This window comes from Euphorbia lathyris, chromosome 1, assembly GCF_963576675.1.
Source record: "Euphorbia lathyris chromosome 1, ddEupLath1.1, whole genome shotgun sequence".
In the NCBI taxonomy this organism is placed as follows: Eukaryota; Viridiplantae; Streptophyta; class Magnoliopsida; order Malpighiales; family Euphorbiaceae; genus Euphorbia; species Euphorbia lathyris.
This window is the reverse complement of record NC_088910.1, coordinates 78356811-78377596: the sequence shown is the minus strand read 5'-3', so window position 1 is coordinate 78377596 and position 20786 is coordinate 78356811.

The following is a 20786-nucleotide window of genomic DNA, read 5'->3' as shown; positions in this document are numbered from 1 at the left end:
GTAGATTTCATTTAGGTTTTAATATTATATCAATTTATTTAAACGTATAATTAATTTGATTTCCTGGTTATTTTTCAGACTTCCAGGGATTCTGACGATGGGTCCGGACCTCGGCATCCAACTAGTCGTGGTGTGACTGCATCCGTTCGGAGACTTCGGATACCTATGAGGTCGATTGAGCAAGCATTACGGGCGCAGGAAGATGCTGAGCGTGCTGCATTTCAGCAGCAGAGTGCTGAGAGTTTTGGAGTTCATCATCATGATGTTGCTGATGATCCGATGGACATAGCTGTATCAGTGCCTCCTCGACAAGGTCATATGGCCCGCTCTGTGTATGTCACGAGGGGTCAGGACGGACGTTTTATTGCTGCTGGGTCGTCGTCGTCATCCGGTAAATAATTTGTATTATTTATTATGCTTTATTATTTCTATATACCTACTTTTTATTAACATTTCAAAAGTTAAAATGTAATACGTTTAATATAATTTCAGCGGGTACATCCAAGCGCTCGAGGGATGCTCGTGATGACGATTGGGTAGTTAAGAAAGAGGTCCCCGGGGGTCCTGTTGATGGTTCTGTGATTCCCAGTTTCCTGGGACATGTAGGAGTTGGTATCTGGAGAGGGCAGGAGAGGAGCGTCCTCAGGTGTCAAACGAGATCAGGGTACTGCAGTACGCTGGTGAAATGGTTCAATTCAACTTCTGAGGAGACAAAAGCGCTACTACAAGCAACTGCATTGGCACATCTACCATCTATCATGTACCCTCACATCGACGCGGCTCTGATATATGCTTTTGTAGAGCGTTGGCAGCCGGATACGGCATCATTTCACATGCTTTTTGGTGAGATGACCATTATGCTGCATGATGTGTGGCAGATTTTGCGTATCCCAGTGCAGGGGGATATGGTGACTGCTGACTTGGGTACGGATGAGCTTCAGGAGGCTGTTTACGATTTGTTCGGGGTGTCTGGCGATGAGTTGCTGATTAGTCATTACCAGTCTGGTGGTATACGTGCTGGTTCCATCATCAATTTTTGTAGTGTCGGACAGGTTCCAGAGACTGAGGCGATTGGTTGGATGTGGCTTATGTTGGGATCCACGTTGTTTATAGATAAGAGTGGTAACCGGATCCGGCCCGCGTGTTTACTAGAGGTGCAGGATGGGGCAGATACGGTGAGTGGATACTCATGGGGCTCGGCTGCACTAGCATACTTATATCGGTACTTAGGTATTGCTAGTAGAGGAGACTGCAGCCAGATGACGGGTTGTCTGACTCTTCTTCAGGTATGGATTTACGAGTACTTCCCGTGCTTTAGGCCTCATAGGGAGGGATTACCAGATGACCCCGACGTACCTAGGGCTTCCATGTGGCCATCTTATGTTACGGATAAGACAGAGGAACGGGTGATAGCATTTCGACGCCGGCTTGATAGGTTGACTGCTGATGAGGTACAATTTGAAATTTATTACTAACTATTATGCAATTAAAATATATTTCGATTTTTGGTACTCGCTAATATATTTGTATATGTACGCAGGTGATGTGGCTCCCGTACGGTCGTTCGGCCATAGCTCGCAATTCGAGGACCTTATACTCCGGATGGATACGATATCGGGATGTGATTGAGCCTTACATGCCCGGTAGATGCGTTCGCCAGCTGGGGTATCAACAGAGACTTCCTCAGCCGATTTTCAGGCCGTCGAAGGCCTTTCGTCCCTGGAATAGTGCTAGGTATAAGGTTGAGGTGCCTGATGTGATTGCATTAGACACATGGTCAGCATTTCCTCTCGGTTCCATGCTAAACGTATCTCGTTTGGAGCCCGCTCGGACTCCTTCGGCATGTGATGATGAGTACTTGGTGTGGTATCTCCGCCATTCACATCCTCGTCTCATTCACGACACCCGTTCACTCCCACCGATTGTTGAGACGTGTACGAATAGTGAGCTGGTTAGTGCTAATGCTTTTATTCATACTATTTAAGAAATAAAAAATACCTTAACATTTTTGCTATTGTTTTTTTTTCTCAGTGGGTGAGTCGTCTAGCTACCCAGTGTTACCGTATCTTAGACACGTTGCGAGGATATAGCGATGATGATGCGGATATGCATGCAGATGAACTTGCCATTATAATGAGTGCCTCGAATGCGGCCAAATGATTTGTGATCGTACTGTATTTTATTTCTTATTTTAGCTGAGGTTGTTTAATACATTTCGTGTTATGTAGGATGTTACTAGCATTAGTTTTATTGTTATGTTAAACTAGAATATGCACTTCTTTAATGTAGGATGTTTTAAATAATGTTTCTAAACTTATATCATGCAACATGGTATCATCATTTAACCTGTAACAGTAACATTTTTCAAAATTGACACCATTCAACCTGTAACAGTAACATTTTTCTAAATTGTAACAGTAACATTTTTCTAAACTGTAACAGTAACATTTTTCTAAATTGTAACAGTAACATTTTTCAACCTGTAACAGTAACATTTCAAAATTGATACCATTCAACCTGTAACAGTAACATTTTGATACCATTCAACCTGTAACAGTAACATTTCTAAATTTATATCATTCAACCTGTAACAGTAACATTTTTCAAAATTGACATCATTCAACCTGTAACAGTAACATTTTTCAAAATTGACATCATTCAACCTGTAACAGTAACATTTTTCAAAATTGATACCATTCAACCTGTAACAGTAACATTTTTCAAAATTGATATCATTCAACCTCTAACAGTAACATTTCAAAATTGATACCATTCAACCTGTAACAGTAACATTTTGATACCATTCAACCTGTAACAGTAACATTTCTAAATTCATATCATTCAACCTGTAACAGTAACATTTCAAAATTGATACCATTCAACCTGTAACAGTAACATTTTGATACCATTCAACCTGTAACAGTAACATTTCTAAATTCATATCATTCAACCTGTAACAGTAACATTTTTCAAAATTGACATCATTCAACCTGTAACAGTAACATTTTTCAAAATTGACATCATTCAACCTGTAACAGTAACATTTCAAAATTGATACCATTCAACATGTAACAGTAACATTTTTCAAAATTGATATCATTCAACCTCTAACAGTAACATTTTAAAATTGATACCATTCAACCTGTAACAGTAACATTTCAAAATTGATACCATTCAACCTATAACAGTAACATTTCTAAATTCATATCATTCAACCTATAACAGTAACATTTCAAAATTGATACCATTCAACCTGTAACAGTAACATTTTGATACCATTCAACCTGTAATAGTAACATTTCTAAATTCATATCATTCAACCTGTAACAGTAACATTTTTCAAAATTGACATCATTCAACCTGTAACAGTAACATTTTTCAAAATTGACATCATTCAACCTGTAACAGTAACATTTCAAAATTGATACCATTCAACCTGTAACAGTAACATTTTTCAAAATTGATATCATTCAACCTCTAACAGTAACATTTCAAAATTGATACCATTCAACCTGTAACAGTAACATTTCAAAATTGATACCATTCAACCTATAACAGTAACATTTCTAAATTCATATCATTCAACCTGTAACAGTAACATCATCTCATTTCTGAACTGAAGACATACAACATGTATCATCTAACTGAGTTGTAACAAATGGGAAACTGTACATCAATAAATTAGTGATATCGATAAACTGTAACATGATGGAAACGTTAATAGGATCTCAAACGTGAAGGAAGTCTACGCATTGGATGGCTTTAATTAAGATATCATGTTGATATCTCATCTGTGGCCATCTACGCCTATACACAGATATCAGTATGATATAACAGCTAAAGCCATCCGATGTGTAAACCTCCTCCACGTATGAGATCCTAATAGCGTTTCAATCATGTTACTGTTCAGCGATCTCACTAAACGGAAACATGGTTTAAATGATAGTAGGATCTCAAATGTGAAAGAGGTTTACCCATTGGATGACTGTAACTGGATATCATATTGATACCTCAATTAAAGCTATACAATGTATAAACCTCTTCACATTTGAGATCCTAGTATCATTTCAATCATGTTACCGTTTAGTGATTTCACTAAACGGTAACATGACTGAAACGATAATATGATCTTAAAGGTGAAGGAAGTATACACATTGCATGACTTTAACTGAGATATGACTGTGAGATCACAGATATAGCCATCTTGTACTGTAACTGGGATGTCACTGTGATATCTCAGTTATAGCCACGCAATGTCTAGACTTCCTTCACATGTAAGATCACAATATCATTTCAGTCATGTTATTGTTTTGTGATATCACTATACATATGTTAATGTTACAAATCAATAATAACAACGTCCCAAAAAATCACTAACTTCCCATAAGGTTAACCAACATATCCCACTGTGCTCTCCGTTCAGTATACAAGTTTTCCCAACCTTCTACACTACGCAGACGATACGTAAACCAGTATTGTAGTATAGGGGGTGCCGAAAAACCAGGCGTCAAATCTAAGCGGATAAAGTGTTTGAAGTGAGTCCCTAAATGTGCTATAACAATCTCCTGATCTGGTCGCCTAGCAGTAGGGGGTGCATACAACGGTAAAACGGTACAACACTCCATTAAGCTTTGCCCAATCCCGTACCCGAAGTAAAAGACAGCAGCATTATATAACGTTGCAATAATGTACAAGTCATCCCAAACATGCATCCAATGTGCTTCTGTACAATTAGAACCATCCCACCTAATCCGATTGATTGCACTATCAACCCCGTCAATGCATAAAGGACTGTACAAATCACGATTAGCAATCAGTTCATTTCTTAGGCAATGTCTAACTACTCGCCAACTGTGTTCAGTTCCAAAAACAAACGACGAAACAACACGGAAGCCACAATTTCCATCAGCCATAACATCTAGATATGATTCCACATATGGTTTAATTATTCCGGGTATTTTATCTGAATGTGCATAATCACTAATATCAATTTGACTGCCATCTGCATTGTTGTTATTATATATTACAACATTATTAAACATATATTTGCATAAATAATTACAGTAAAGATAAGTAAGTGTATGAAACATACCAGTGGTTCCAGCATTATATAGGGATGATGATGTGCTTCTCCCACGACTCCGAGATGAACTTAAAGACCGAGCACGTCCGCGACCCCTGTCACGATACTCCCAGGCACTCGGCATCCTTTTCGTTGATGAACTACTCTTAGGTCGTCCTCGAACGTTTATTTTGACCTCCGGTTCACTGTATTTGGCTTGCTCTGGGTGTAGTTGATTGTGAATTATGATAGAAATGTTCCGCATAAAGCTCGGATCGCATTTTCCAACTTCAGCAACCAGTGAGTGAAAGTATCATCGTTCCTCTATCAAATGGTCTGATTCGACGTTGGCATCAGAATTACCACAGCCGTATACAAGTGTCTTCCAGAAGACGTGGACACTGTCAACACTGATCGCGTCACCAGAATCCATACATTTCCTAATCTCACATGCACATGGGATTTGATGGGATGTTCTCACCATACAACCGCAGCGCTCGTTCACTTCATCACTCAAACCACACATACGTCCGTACTCATCACTAATCAGCTGCAAACAGTGGTAGGATACTCTGCACGATAGGTAGTTCATTGGATATCCTGAAAACACGACGCTTGAACGCTCTCTTGACTGCTCAAGACCGAACCTGATAAGAAATAAAACATACTATCAGTAAAAGATGTACTAGTGAATGCAAAATAAATAAAAACATTTTACAGATTGATTGTACTATACTTGATATTAGTCACTTGCGATTCAATTTCCTTGTGCACTTTCATCCAGATCGTGTCGAGGGCGCCAGTAGATGAATTTAGCCATTGCTTCAAACCTGCATGTTCACTCTCCACCCTACAAGATGTTGTGTTTCCAAAATGTAGTACATTCTTCGTCCATGCAACCACGAACTTCTCCTTGTGCACTAGCCACGTATCCTGGACGTAGGAGACAACATATGGGTATAGCCTCGACATCGTATCCGTCATCAATCTCACATTCTTCTCATATTCATCTACAGTTTGGGATTGCATTATCTTTCTCCATTTTCCGTTCTTGAATGAACTGGCATATTGCTTATTTTTATTTAGTAATCTGTAAACTTTATCTTCTACATCATTATTAATATGCCACGTACACAACAAGTGTGCTGTTTGTGGGAAAACCTCTCTGATCGGACTCATCATCCCCAACTCCCGATCAGTCACGATAGCAGTCGGGTTAACATCAACCCCTATCAAAGACCTCAGATTCTCCAAGACCCAATGATAGCTGAACTCAGTCTCATCCTTAATAATCGCATAAGCTATCTTAAAGTTGGTGTTACATGGACTCATCCTAACCATCTCAACAAATGGCATTTTTATACTTGTTAGTTTTATAGGTTGAATCAATGCCAACGTACCAGTAATACGTCCGAAATAATGATACTGATTCTGGATGTGCCATAAACAAATGCGTCAACACACCAGAATCGGGATCAGATAATGTAGAATGAACGTACCCATTTTCATATGCTAGATGAAAGAATTGACTAGCCACGTCTCTGCCCCGAAACCCTTCCTTCCTCAATCTTTCCCTGTAATTGTATACATGTTTAATTGTTGGATGGTCCCCTGGATTCTTTTCCTGTATTGATGCCAGTATAGCACACGGCTTTGCTTGAGCCGAACTCATATCACGAACAATTTTTTTTTAGGCGGGGCTGAGTCCGCTTGTTTGTCTGTGTCCCTCTGGATAAACAATCATTCCATGATTGTGCATACCTGTTAGCCCAGACTTAGCCGCTATCCTCCAACCAGAACCGTCTGAGTATTGTATGGCTTTAATCTGAAATCTGCATCTACACGCTTTTGTTTTAGTTCTCCTTTTTAAACAATCTTCAGCAACTTGCATAACTCCTCTATAACGTTGACCTCGTTAACATAGGCTCTGATACCAATGAAGGAAAATAGACAAGCCTAGGTGCAGCGGAATAATAAAATTTTATCTATTTTATCCATTTTCCTTTTCCAAGATCTGTTAATTGTTATTTCATATAAAGAGGGATAGAAAGTAATATCTTCGGTGAAGAACTATCTACGGTTGGAAACAAAGTGCCCACAACTCTTAATCCGAGTATCACAAACAACAAAAGAAACAACACAGAAAAGATAATTAATCAGTAATCAACCTTAATAATAGCAATCGCAATGATTGCCTCTAACAGAAATCGATACGAGATCAAGTCTATAATAGAAGGCTGGTCTTAGAGGATTTTAACGCGATTATTGGAGCTCATGAGAAAACAGGAAGAAGTCTCTCAGAAAGCAGCTGCCGTGACTTTCGAGGATTCATAAAAAATGGGGAATTGGCAGAGGTTGAAAGCTCTAGACTTCAATTCACCTGGTCGAATGGTAGAAGGGGCGATGATCATGTTGAATGCAAGCTAGACAGGGCTTTGGTGAATCATGAATTTATAGATTGCTGGGACAGATTAAATTGTTCTATTCTTCCTCGAAACAAGTCTGATCACTGCCCGATCCTTCTCTCTTGTGCTAATGGAATTGTTAGGAAAAGCAGGTTTCGATTTCTTTCCATGTGGACTATGCACGGATCGCTGCGAGATTTAGTGGCTGATCACTGGTCCTCCTACGATCTCTCTCTCCCGCCAGCTTAGTTGCTCTGTCATAAACTTAAGTCCCTCTGGCCCAAGATTCGAGTTTGGAATAAAGAAGTTTTTGGCTGTGTTGAAAGCAATATAGATGTTGCTCTGACTAAGCTTGAAGAGATTCAAGACACTATATCCAGAGAGGGTCTCAATGATGCGTGATTTGATGACGAGCTGAAAGCTCAACAGGAACTTGATCTGCAACTATACAGATAAGAACTCTTATACAGGGACAATAGCAGAGAAAAATGGCTTGCTGTCGGGGATAGAAACTCTACCTTCTTTCACCGGTCTGCCAAAATTAGAAAGGTACAATCCTCTCTTGACAGTCTTCTCATTGACAACACAATGGTCAATGATGAATATGTAATTGCACAGCATGTAGTCCACTACTATGAATCTTTATTCACAGGCAGCTTGAGGCATGTTAATTATGAAGCTGTTAGATCGGTTATCCCTCAAAGTGTCACTGCTATGGATGATGACCTTCTGACGCAGCGACCTTCGTGTGAGGAAATTCGCAAAGTAGTCTTTAACATGAGTAAAGACAGTTCACCAGGCCCTGATGCTTTAGAGGTATGTTCTATCAACACTATTGGGATATAGTTTGTAATGATGTTTGTCAGATGGTTTTCAGCTTCTTTGACTCTAGTTATATGCTGCCTGGTATGAACTCGAGCATTATTGCTCTCATTCCCAAGGTCGAAGGGGCTAACGAAATTCATCAGTTCCGTCCTGTAGCAATGGGGAACTTCAATTACAAGCTCATATCGTAAATTATAGCTCACATGAAGGAAAATAGACAAGCCTAGGCGCAGCGGAATAATAAAATTTTATCTATTTTATCTATTTCCCTTTTCCAAGATCTGTTAATTGTTATTTCATATAAAGAGGGATAGAAAGTAATACCTTCGGTAAAGAACTATCTACGGTTGCAAACGAAGTGCCCACAACTCTTAATCCGTGTATCACGAACAACAAAAGAAACAACACAGAAAAGATAATTAATCAGTAATCAACCTTAATAATAGCAATTGCAATGATTGCCTCTAACAGAAATCGATACGAGATCAAAGAGAGAGTAAGAAATAATGTATATTAGCCGAGACGAAGACGGAACGGTTCCACCTCCTTTATTATTGTGTTGGTCGAAATTATGGGGTTAGGGAGTCTATTTATAGACTTCTCAAAACTCTAATCCCAGTTGTGTTAGGTAATTAAATAATTGGAATCTTATTCGGAATATGATTCCTAATTAGATAATTAAATAAACACTTTTCTATTATCTAAATAATAACTAATTATATCTAGATAATTATTATTAATCAAATTAATAATTAATTAATGTTAGGGATAATTAATTAGAGTTTCAATCACATAAAAACTTCTAATTAATATTATCAGATAATCTTTTAATTTAGTTCATAGTCATAATCAAATTATAATTATTAATCAAATTAATTTATCCCTAATTAATATATAAATTTCGGCCCATATATAGTGTCTCACTAATTACATTTTCGTCCTCCGATTCCAAGTCCCATATGCGACCCATTAGGTTCTTTATTGCCACTAGCCGTATATATCCTTTGAAATTATTCATCACGATTAATTCCAACATATATATAACGGAATACCTTCACGAGCTGTTACTAGCAGAACCTATGATATCCCCCTAGAGCAATTAAGAAGTCAGGTTGATAACTGACGTTAACCTTTCTGCATTAGGTACAGTATAATACGATCCTTCATCAACTATATCATGTCGGTCAATTCCTTATAACCATGGAACGTGTCAAGGTTACATATAACGAAGAGTCCGGTTTTACTTATACAGGTTGAATTCACTCTGAAAAGATAAGTTAAGTGAAATGTTCATTTCTACTCTTAATTATATCACCTTGCAAGGATTTCAGTTAATTCACCACAAGCGGCCATTTGGATATATCTCCCACTTATCGGGAGTGACGAATGCTCAATCTGACATTAACTATTCTGCAACTACTTTGTGTGATACCCAACCCTGCTCTCACACACCCCAGGCTCTCACCTATTGGATCGTGCTCGCACAGAATCAAAGTATCAAACTCCATAATCCAGAATCACTAATTAACGAATGTTTGAGTCTGAGGATTATTTATACCTACTAACACCAATGAGATGAATAGTTGACACATTAGATAAATCAATCTATTCTGTTATCTCAAGTCGGGTCCTAATCCTAATGAACTCCTTCACCGGATCCATGTAACTGTCTAGATATCTGAATATCTAAAGCTTGTGAGATCAGCTTTCTGTCTCGATAGAAAACACTGTTACATGCAAGTCTCAACATTAATATGCCAACCCCTATAACATATTACTTGACTTGGGTTTACTTTAAGTTTATTGGTCTATTATAAAGTACAGTCTCACTTCATGCTTGTATGAACACTTTATAACTACTTAAATAAACTTAGGGTTACTTTCTTTATGAAAGATTTGTGCCTTTATATATAGTTACATTTTAATGCTATATATCTGATTAAACAAATGATCAAATAAACAATTTATTCATTAATATTAATATCCTAAAACAATTGTCTTTAGGACACTAAACTCCAACATGACAGACTCGCTCTAATTGCCTCCAGAATCATATTTGACAATCAGTTTGGATTTATAGCAGGTAGAAGCATTCATAATTGCATTGTTGCGGCTTCTGAGGGAATCAATATGCTTAAAAAGAAGTGCTTTGGGGGCAACATGGCTCTCAAGATCGATATTAGAAAGGCCTTTGACACCCTTGATTGGAATTTCCTGCTGGCTGTTCTTGAATCTTTTGGATTCTCTCTGAAATTTAGGAACTGGATTTTGGAAATTCTGAGATCGGCTAGAATTTCAATTGCTCGTGGAGGAGGAATAAAGGGCTTCTTTGGTTGCTCTTGTGGAGTCAGGCAGGGCGATCCGCTCTCTTCCACACTGTTTGGGATTGCTGAAGATTTTCTAGGCAAATGGATTTCAAAATTGGCTGATGAGGGAAGATTTGATCCAATGATGTACACCAGTACAGCTGTGTTTCCTTCTCACCTGCTTTATGCTGATGACATGATGATTTTTGCCAGAGCATCGATAAAAAAATATAAGATGCATTAGGGACTTCTTTCATATGTATGAAGATTTCTCCGGTCAGGTTGTCAATTGGAGCAAATCCCAAGTTCTATTTGGCAATTTTATTAACGCAGCACGCAGAGCTCGCCTTGCAGACATCCTAGGCGTCAGGCAGGCAACCCTTTCGTTTAATTATCTAGGCGTTCCTCTGTTCCAAGGAGCCCCTAGATCTCGGTTCTTGAATCCTATGATTGACAGATTTCTCAGTAAGTTCAGTCTTTGGCGGGGGCAATCTCTATCTTTTGCTGGTCGGCTCACTCTGATTAAATCTGCATTAACTGGTGCTCTTGTGCACTCGTTTCTTCTGTATCGTTGGCCTGCGACTCTTATAGCACGGATTAACAGAGCTATCCGTAACTTCCTTTGGACTAGGGACAGGGATCGAAGGAAGCTCATTGTGGTTCCTTGGAAAATTTGCTGTCAGCAAACTGCAAATGGAGGTTTGGGTATCAAAAACTTCAGAATTTTTAACATTGCACTTCTTGCTAAATTCAGTTGGGATCTCATACAGGGTAATGGATTTATCATCAACTTGATTCGGCTCCGATTCTTTGAACCATTTGGGATGCCTAAACGATACATTGCAAATTCTTCCATCTGGTCCTCACTAAGAGCCAATTTTGATTTGATTAATGAAGATTCAGTTTGGTGGTTTGGTGAAGGCTCGAGTCTGAACTTCTGGACTGACAGATGGATTGTGCCATCGATCGCGGACCAGATCAATATCCCTAAAAATACGCAGGCCAAGCTGTACGATCCTATTCAGAACTTCAGGCTTAACGGTTCTTGGATTAACTTGCAAGAGCTTCCTATTCATGTTCAAGCTAACATCAATCAAGTGGAAGCTATTGAAGGAAATGACTTATGTGTTTGGCAACCGCCGGATTTCAGAAAAGTCACGGCTCGATCAGTTTACTCTCATCTTGTTCAAAGTAATATGGTTGCGTGGAGCAAGTTTATTTGGAACCCATTTGTTCCACCCAGACGTACCACCACCAGCTGGAAGCTGCTGAATGGCAAACTCGCCCTTCAATCTCTGCTGCAATCTTATGGATTCACATTGGCTCCAAGATGTGAACTTTGCAAACTCAAAGAACAAAATGCTTCCCATCTATTCGTAGCGTGCGCTGTTGCAAAGGAACTTTGGAATTTAATTTTCAATGTGTTTGATATTACCTGCAGTTTTAATGCTTGCTTTGCCGATTTCTTCACCACGCTTCGTGCAATACGGGTGAGGCGAAGCAGGAGAAAAAGATGGATTTTTGATGTGATCACCTGCACTTGGTTCATCTGGCATATACAGAACTGAGCTGTTTTTGAGAATGAGCTTCCTTCAATCCAAAATTTAAAATACAGGCTGATGCAGTTGATAAACGAAGGGCGTGAAACTGCTGCTGTCGTTGTTCGTCCGACTCCTGACCTCGATTATGTTGTTGTGCATTGGATTGCCCCGCCGGTTAACTGGTTAAAGGTAAACACAGATGGATCTTCGAGCTCCATAGGTAATGTCGGGGCAGGTGGGATTTTTCGAAATTCAAGGGGTTTTGTAGTTGGCTGCTTCGCTTTTCCTATACAGAACTCATCTGCCAACATAGCTGAACTCAAAGCGATCACTTTCGCAGTCAAAGCTGCATGGGAAAGAAACTGGCAGAGCATTTGGATCGAGTCTGACTCGGCCTATGACATGCATCTGTTGACTAATAGCCAAACTGAGGTTCCATGGAGAATCAGAAGAGAATGGCAATGTTGCCTAAATCAGCTTTCGGCAATGGCTTGGCAAGCTACACATATATTTAGGGAAGGAACAGACTCGCGAGTTATGGGCAATCGGCAGCGACTAGTTGCTAGTGGCACTCGGCACCTCATTTCTGTCAGGCACTAGTGTTTGACGATTTATGCAATGTAGCACATATTCGTTTTCTGTAATTTTTTTGCTTTCTTCTTATTTTCTTTTTTCTTCCTCCTTCTGTAATTTTTCTTTTCTTTATCAAAGGGTTGATGGTTGTGCTGGGGGTGCCAACCTAGTTGGGATGCCTGGCCTTTCATCGCGTCCCAACCTTCAAAAAAAAAATAAGTGAGATCCAGTGAGACAAGGGGTTCTGGTGTGGCAAGGAGCTTATTGTGTTATATAACAAAACTACGTCGTTTTGATGATAATTGAAAATGGCAAGGTGGTAAATTTGTAAATAAAAGGAAAGAGAAGATATAGAAAATTGTTTTATTTCTTTTTTTTAAATATATTTTTCCGACCTTTCTAACCTCGTTTTTCGAAATTTTTTATACTATTAGACTCGTCTAAATTACACGGTCATTTTGAGATCCCTGAAGCTCATGTAAAAAAATTTCCAGTTAACGGAATCCGGGTGGCCGTTTTCCGGCGAGAAAAAAAGTGCCCAGAAAATTCTCAAAACATTTCAGCAAATGTAAAACATTATTATGAGAAACTTTAATTCTTGGGTCGAAGCGGGATTTCTTACGGTTTAATCCCAATAAAACGTTTTCCTTAATTTTATCTATTTTACATGCTTCAACAATTTGTTGGGTCAAAACCGTAAGGAATCTCGCTTTGAGCCAAGAATTAAAGTTTCTTAAAATAATATTTTACATGTTTTACAATTTTTTGATAATTTTCTGGACATGTTTTTTGTCCTACTTATACTGTTATGACATTGTACGAAATTGTTCCAAATCAATGTACCATTTGTTCCAACATAACACTTATATTGTTCCAGCAGAATAAATCAGCTTACCAATTTTTCCAACAAAATAGTTATATTATTCCAGCATAATACTTATATTGTTTCAACATAATAAATCAGTTTACCAATTGTTCCAAATCAATTTTATTATCTATGTCTTCAATTTTTATTTTTGTTTTTTAGTATTTAATATAGTATCTTCAAATTTATATTAGTTATATTATTTAGAAAATAATTCTAATTCTTATATACTTCCAACAGAATAAATCTGTATACCAATTGTTTCAAATCAGTGTACCAATTGTTCCAACAGAATACTTATAGTGTTCTAACAGAATTGTTATATTATTTCAACAAAATACTCCAACACATAGTGCTGAAAGGTAGGACCAAAAAGTATTCAAAAAATTATCAAAAAAATCCCAAAATATGTAATACATCATTTTAAGAAACTTTAATTCTTGGCTCAAAACGAGATTCCTTACAGTTTTGACCCAATAAATTATTGAAGCATGTAAAATGGATAAAATTAAGGAAAATATTTTATTAGGACTAAACCGTAAGAAATCATGCTTTGACCCAAGAATTAAAGTTTCTCTGAATAATGGTTTACATTTTCTAGAATATTTTGAGAATTTTCTGCGCACTTTCTATTTTCTCGCCGGAAAACGTCCACCTAATTGTCGGATTCTGTTGATTTGGGACTAAACCGTAAGGAATATCACTTTGAGTCAAGAAGTAAAGTTTCTTAGAATGATGTTTTATATTTTCTGGAATTTTTTAAAAAATATCTGGGTATTTTTTTCTCACAGAAAAACAGATCGCCGGATTCTATTCACCGGAATTTTTTTTATCTGAGCTTATGGGATCTTAAAATGACCGTCTAATTAAGACGAGTCCAACGGTATAAAATTTTTTGAAAAACGAGATTGGAAAAGTCGAGAAAATGCATTTAAAAAAATAAAACAATTTTCTCTTTCCTTTTATTTATAAATTTGCCACTGTCACACCCGACCCAAAACGGCATCGGGTATGAACGGATGATAGGATAACGAACGCCTATGGGTCTGAAACACGAATCTATTTTCTAATAGATAAAAATTTATTCGGACTACCTAAAGATTTTATTTATTATTTGGCTTGGACTTGATAATTCTATCAAGCTTCCTACGTATCTCGAACATCTTTTAATCTTTAAAGTGGGAATCAAAGCCCCGTAGTTCTACCTATTTTAGGTAGTTCTCTTAACTTATTGACTCATTGATGAATTCAATAGACTTCACTTTATAGCTATATAATTTCGTTTTATCGCTACTACTATTCGCCATATATTTAATATCCTGATCTACGATTTCAACACGTCGATGAACCCGTTAAAAGCTTAATTTAATTTCCTAATAGCTTAACTTAATTTTGAAATAGACCAAAACGCTTATTCAGACCATAGTAATTTATTTATTATATATACGTGAATACTTTATCGATTCGACCACAGAAAACTTAAATTTCAAAACCTTAAAATCACGTTACGCAAATCAAAACAACTCGTAACCAATCAAATGTTTTATCAAACCAATTCGTAATCAATCAAACGTTTTATCAAACCAATTCATAATCAATCAAACGTTTTATCAAACCAAATCTGTAATCAATGAAACGCTTTATCAAATCAAATTCGTAATTAATCAAACTCGTAATTAATCAAACGTAAACCTTATATCAAAATCAACTCATAACCGAAGACATAAAACCTTATATCAAAATCAGCTCATATCCGAAAACATAAAACCTTATATCCATTCTAGAGTTTCTCCCATATGTATCAATCCATAACCACATATATCACATAATCAAGACGTCTCTTTAACCTTGCCTAATCCCGTATTGGTCTTACCCCACACTTCGCTGCCAATACCCAACTAGGTCTTTACACTGTGTACACAGGCCATGTCCCTCACTGAACATGGTCTTCAACTATCAAAACCACCGGTCCGGATTACTCTATATGGATATAAAAATTCAGAAAATCATAACGTGCTCAAATTTCCTTTCACAATCAAACTTCCAATTCATTCAATAACCACAAAATCATCTGACCTCAATTAACTATTTTCGCAAAAATAATCACAATATTTAAAATCAAATAATCATTTAATAATATAACTAAAATAGTTAAAATATTGTATAAAATTATCAATTCGTAATTTAATCTAATTCCAAGAATTTAATAGCTCAAAATATTATATCGATAAAATTTAATATCGTTTAAAGTTAAATACGTTTATCATACTATTTTCCGTCACCAAAATAAAGATTCTAAACCGACATAGTTAATTCGAACTATTGATACTATTGGACTCGTTTCACTGTCATAAATCTTATTAGTACTAATTTTATATTCGACTTTATACCGACTCTACTTGGCAAATATCAATACCGACTCTAATTGGTAAATATCACCATTAGATCTTCTAATTTGACAAATATCAGTATTAATCATTCCCGACAAATTAAGGTTGTTCAAACTATTTTATTAATAAAATTTAAAATAATCAAAATATTCTTATTGGATTATTTTCGGTCAATGAGATATTAATTTTAAACCCACTTAGTTAATTTGGACCGATTGTACCTTTAAACTCGTGACGCTCCTAAAAGTCCATTAATAGCGAATTAAATTTCACTTCGACAAATCTAAAAGACAACTGTCTAAATTTTATATTTTTTTATCAGTAATTGATAGATGCTAACTCATTAATCGTAAATCTATTAAATTTGACGAAACTATCGAAACTAAACTTACTCAAAATCATACTTATAACATTGATAAAATAATTTAGATAACAAATACAGTTACCGAAATATCATCGTCGGTCACTGAAAATTAATCAGTGTAATCCATTGACAGCTGATCCGAAATATCGTCGTCGGCAGCTAATCCAAAATATCGTCGTCGGTGTGATCCGTTGACAATAAAAAAAAACGTTTTTCTCAAACTTTTAACAAAACTCTTTTGATTTATAATTAATCAACCTCCTTTCTTTCTAAACCACCTAAGAATATACATCCATTTCCCCTTGAAAGCTCCACACCTATATATTTATATATTTGTAAACATCTCTCAATCTACCAATCTACCTTGAATTCGCCCTCCTCTCCCTCCTTATTTTCTTTCCTATATGTTTATATATATATCCAATAAATATGAATGACATGTGGATCTTTTTGTAGTTAGAATGTAAATATATGGACTTTTAAAATGTTGACATATGGATTTTATGTAATTTAAAAGATATGACATGTGTTTATATTTGTCCACCAAGTATGAAAATTAAACATGCAACATACCACCTATGATGTAGAAGTTGTAATTCAAATAATATATTTATTTTATAATATAAATACATCAATTACTTATTTTTAATTAGGCAAATGATATATACAACCCTTAGGGTTGTATATAAGCATTAATTGTTCACATATAATAAAATTTTAATTCTAAAATAAGTATTTATTTGTATTGGAAATATAACAATCTATTATAAATATATGCATTTAAATATTTAAGCATTTAAGTATCAATAAATTTTATGCATTGAAAAACTAAATAAACACCAATAATAGGAATTTTTGGGTTTTATTTACAGCCATAAGAGCTGTAAATATCGGAACCCTTTTAATTATTCTTTACCTTTTCTTTTTAATAAGGTAATTTTTCAACTATAACTTATTGTACTAATAATTGGAAAATATTAGTTTTAGCCCTTTTAATTTATAACTTTTATAAAATTTACTTAAAACTTTTTATTTACAACTAAACATCTTAAATTAAACCTAATAGTGTATTTAAAATCGTAATTAATTGATACTCAAAAATCTATATCGAATAATTTTAGACACGGACATGACAGCCACTCTTCCTGGTTAATTATAAAATTGGTCATTGTCACACAATAAGGCTTGTCACACCAAAATAAATTTGTCACACTGGATCTCTTATATATATATATATATATATATATATATATATATATATATATATATATATATATATATATATAGAGAGAGAGAGAGAGAGAGAGAGAGGAGAGATCAGGTGTGATAATTTTTTATGGTGAGACAAGTCTTATGGTGTGATAAGGACCAATTTTATAATTAAGTAGAGGAAGGTGGCAAATTTATAAATAAAAGGAAAGATAAAATTATTTTATTTTTTTCTTTAAAATGCATTTTCCCAACTTTTCCAACCTCATTTTTCAAAAAAAATTTATACCGTTGGACTCGTATTAATTAGACGGTCATTTTAAGATCCCATAAGCTCGGGTAAAAAAAATTCCGGTGAACGGAATCCGGCGATCTGTTTTTCTTTGAGAAAACAATGTCCAGAAAATTTTTAAAAATTTCTAGAAAATGTAAAACATTATTCTGAGAAACTTTAATTACTCAAAGTGAGATTCCTTACGGTTTAGTCCCAAATCAACGGAATCCGGCGATTAGGTGGGCGTTTTCCGGTGAGAAACCCGAAAGTGCTCAGAAAATTCTCAAACAATTTCAGAAAATGTAAAACATTATTCGGAGAAACGTTAATTCTTGAGTCGAAGTAGGATTTCTTACGGTTTAGTCCCAATAAAATGTTTTCCTGAATTTTATCCATTTTAAATGTTTCAACAATTTATTGGGTCAAAACCGTAAGGAATCTCGTTTGAGCCAAGAATTAAAGTTTCTTAAAATGATATTTTACATGTTTTGAAATTTTTTGATAATTTTCTAGGCACTTTTTGGCCCTACCTTTCAGCACTATGTGTTAGAATATCTTGTTGGAACAATATAACAATTCTGTTGAAACAATATAAGTATTGTGTTGGAACAATATAATTATTCTGTTGGAACAATTGGTACACAGATTTATTCTATTAGAATAATATAAGAATTATAATTATTTTCTAAATAATATAACTAATATAAATTTGAAGATACTATATTAAATACTAAAAACAAAAATGAAATTGAAGACGATAAATAATAAAATTGATTTGGAACAATTGGTAAACTGATTTATTATGTTTGAACAATATAAGTATTATACTGGAATAATATAATTATTTTATTGGAAAAATTGGTACGTTGATTTATTTTGTTGGAACAATATAAGTATTATGTTGGAACAAATGGTACACTGATTTGGAACAATTTCGTACACTGTCGGAACAATGTAAGTAGGATAACAAAATGTGCCCAGAAAATTATTAAAAAATTCTAAAACATGTAAAACATCATTTTAAGAAACTTTAATTCTTGGCTCAAAGCGAGAGTCCTTACGGTTTTGACCCAACAAATTGTTGAAGCATGTAAAATAGATAAAATTAAGGAAAACGTTTTATTGGGACTAAACCGTAAGAAATCCCGCTTCGACTCAAGAATTAAAGTTTCTCAGAATAATATTTTACATTTTTTGAAACTTTTTGAGAATTTTCTAGGTAATGTTTTTCTCACCGAAAAACGCCCACCTGGATTCCGCTCACCGGAATTTTTGGTAAACTGATTTGGAAAAATTGATAAACTGATTTATGATGTTATAATAATATAAGTATTATACTGGAATAATATAAATTGGTACGCTGATTTATTCTGTTGGAACAATATAAGTATTATGTTTGAACAAATGGTACACTGATTTAGAACAATTTCGTACACTGTCGGAACAATGTAAGTCGGATAAAAAAAATGTATTAAAAAAATTATCAAAAAATTCCAAAATATGTAAAACATCATTTTAAGAAACTTTAGTTCTTGGCTCAAAGCGAGATTCCTTACGGTTTTGACCCAACAAATTGTTGAAGCATGTAAAATAGATAAAATTAAGGAAAAAATTTTATTGGGAATAAACTGTAAGAAATCTCACTTCGATCCAAGAATTAAAGTTGCTCAGAATAGTATTTTACATTTTCAGTAATGTTTTGAGAATTTTCTGGGTACTTTTTTCTCACCAGAAAACCCCCACCCGGATTCCGCTCACCGGAATTTTTTTTACCTGATCTTCAGGGATCTCAAAATGACCGTCTAATTTAGTCGAGTCTAATAGTATAAAAATTTTCAAAAAACAAGGTTAGAAAGGTTGGGAAAATGTATTTTAAAGAAAAAAAATAAAATAATTTTCTCTATCCTCTCTTTTATTTTATTTACAAATTTGTCACCTTGCCATTTTCAATTATCATCAAAACTACGTAGTTTTGCTATGTCACACAATAAGCTCATTGTCACATCTAGACTAGATGAAACGACGTAGTTTTGATACCTTTAATTAAGATTAAATAAGAAAATGAGGGTGGAGGGATTTGAACCTAGGTCTAGGGCATAGGAAGAGCATAGCACGCACCATATACTGCTGAGCCACTTGATTTTATTTGTTTATTATATAATTCCTTTATTTATATATTATTAAGTGCCTCTGATCCGCGCAAGCCGCACAGGCCGCGCATGCCGCACAGACTGCATAAGCCGCTCAAGCGGGAGTTTCCGTGGATTTGGGAGGCCCCTCCTGGAGGGATAAGTTGCTAGGGGTGTCAGAGGAGGATCCCATGATGGAGGTGGATGCTTTTGAGAATGATTCCGGGGATTTTCTCTCTGATTCCAATTCTGAGGATGGAGAGCCTGATAACCCGCTGTGTCCTAGGATCCGGCTGTCCTCAGATGACAAGCGGGTCATGAGATCGAAGTGGAAATTGGCGTTAATCGTCACTGTGTTGGGGAAAAGGATTAGTTTTAATTATTTTACCCAGAGGATCCAGGCTCAATGGGCAAAGAAAGGAAAGGTTACTATCACAGACCTTGAAAATGACTATTATGTCATTAAATTCACAAGGGCTGAGGATTTCAATGCTGTTGTGAATGGTGGTCCGTATATTATCTCCAATCATGTGTTGGCTCTGAGACCTTGGGTCCCAAATTTTGATCCCCATGATTGCTCTGTTAACAGGATCCTTACTTGGGTTAGGTTCCCGTGCCTACCTCTTGAATACTACAGTGATAGGTTCCTGAACAAGATTGGTAGCCTTGTTGGGAAAGTCCACCATGTTGATAAGACTACCATTGGGGTAGTGAGAGGCAAGTTTGCCAGGGTCTGTATCGATATTGATCTCGCTAAGCCTCTTCTTTCTCAGTTCTGTACTCAAAACAAGGTCTATCATATTGAATATGAAGGTATACACAACATCTGCTATGAATGTGGTA